The following is a 1911-nucleotide window of genomic DNA, read 5'->3' as shown; positions in this document are numbered from 1 at the left end:
CTCTAACCTCGATATTCCTGATCTCAGCCTCCCAAGGAGCTAATATTACAGATCTGAGCCTCCGGTATCCAACTCAAATTTTTTTGATCTCAGAAAGTTTTCCTTTCTTCCCTCTGTCCCTCCCTTCTTTCTTTCCTTCCTATATAGATATTAAGTCCAGGGCCTCATGCATAGTGAGCTACCACAAAAAACTTGAATTAGCTGGTGCTCAGGGCAAATAGTTTGCAAGACCCTATCTCGAAAATACCCAACACAAAAATGGGCTGGTGGAGTGGCTCAAATGGTAGAGCACCTGCCTAGCAAGTGTGAGGCCATGAGTTCAACCTCAATACCACAAAAAAAGAAAAGAACTTGAATTATAGTATTTAGTATTTGTTTTTCTCCCGCCATTGCATTTCTTTTTAAAAAGAATTCCCACTGTATGTATGTTTCATCTTCTTTACTTATCTTTAATATTTGACACTTTTTGTTGAATATGTTTGTTTTTGTTTTCTTTTTGTTAAAAAAAATATTAATTTCTTTTGCGTTTTAAAATTGTCTCCTTTTAGGGACTGGAGCTGTAGTTCAGTGGTAGAGTGCCTGCTTAACACATTTGAGGCCCTGGGTTTAATCCTCAGCACTACCAAAAACAGTTCCTTTCATCTACTATTTCTCTTAAAGTGTTGTGTGTTGTTGCTTTGCTCCTTTTCCTACTAGTGTAGTGTTTACTTATAAAATTATTTTTTTCCCTTCAGACTCTCCTTGAGTTCTGCCATGTATTATTTTTGTTACTATGGACATATTCCCCAATTCAATCTGCGCTGCCACAAAGACAGACAGAAAGCTCAGGGACCATTTTCTTTTACACCTTAGTGCAAACCAAAAGAGCAACAGCAAATTGTTCAAGGCCTACCAGTAGATGCCTGCCATCCAGTTCTTGAGTTTTTCCAAATTAGATTAAAGTTCATTCTTTATATTTGGTACTGTTTTCTTTAAACTTTTTAGCTCATTTTGAAATATTGCATTATCATTTTGATCTTTCTTTTCTTTTTGGCAGTAGTAGGCTTTGAACTCTAGTTCTGCTCACCTGCTTGCTATGAAGATCCTCTATCACATGAGCTGAGCCCCCAGCCCTTTCTCCTTTCATAGTTTTTCATAAAGGCTTTGAATTTTTTCCTCAGGTGGACCTGGACCTTGATCGTCCTATTTTATCCTTCCTGCATAGCTGGGATGACAGGTGCATGCCACCAAACCCACCTTTTATTGATTGAGATGGGGGGGAGTCTCCCTAACTTTTTGCTCAGGCTGGCCTCAAACTAAAATCCTCCTGATCTCTGCCTCTCAAGTAGTTAGTACTTCAGGCATCATGAGTGGTGTCTGGCTTGATCTGTTTCTTGAGTTTTTTTTTTTTTGGAATGTTATTCTGCTTCTCTTTCTTTTTCTTTTCTATTTTTTTGGGATTCACCTCAGTATTTTTCCTTAAGTAGATTTAGTTCTCCTGAGCATTTTAGAAGGAGACTTGGTTCAAATAGGTTTTCTAATGTTACCGAAGTAATCCTTGACTTTGTGTAATGTTTTAAAACATACAGCTTCTTGCTTTTTTAGATTTCCTGGCTCTGTTCTCTTCACTCACTTTTTCTTTTTCTTTCTTTTTTTTTTTTTTTGGTAGCATTGGGGATGGAACCTGGGGCCTCATGTATGCTAGGCAAGCCTCTACTACTGCTCGCTGTTCACTTTTTATCTGGACCTTCTCTGCTTCACCTGTGTTGTCTCCATCTTGAACAATTTTGACTCCTCACTCAGCAGCTTCTCTCAGAGCTGTCTGCTGGAGGTGAGACTTGGCCAGTTAGGATGGACACTTCATCAGGGCCAGGCTGCTCCCAGCCCTTTCATTCTTACTGGGTCCCCTAGCAATCGCCTGCTATTGAAGTG

The 1911-nt window shown here is 39.4% G+C and overlaps 1 non-coding gene across 1 annotated transcript; it reads right to left on the bottom strand.

The window, feature by feature from the left end:
* Positions 1 to 774: 774 nt before the first annotated feature.
* Positions 775 to 904, bottom strand: LOC141422226 (small nucleolar RNA SNORA31). Its single transcript, XR_012446830.1, has one exon. It is a non-coding gene; the product is annotated as a small nucleolar RNA SNORA31 (small nucleolar RNA).
* Between the last annotated feature and the right edge of the window lie 1007 nt (positions 905 to 1911).

Source organism: Castor canadensis, chromosome 3 (assembly GCF_047511655.1).
Source record: "Castor canadensis chromosome 3, mCasCan1.hap1v2, whole genome shotgun sequence".
Lineage (NCBI taxonomy): Eukaryota > Metazoa > Chordata > Mammalia > Rodentia > Castoridae > Castor > Castor canadensis.
This window is presented reverse-complemented; position numbering and strand designations above follow the sequence as displayed.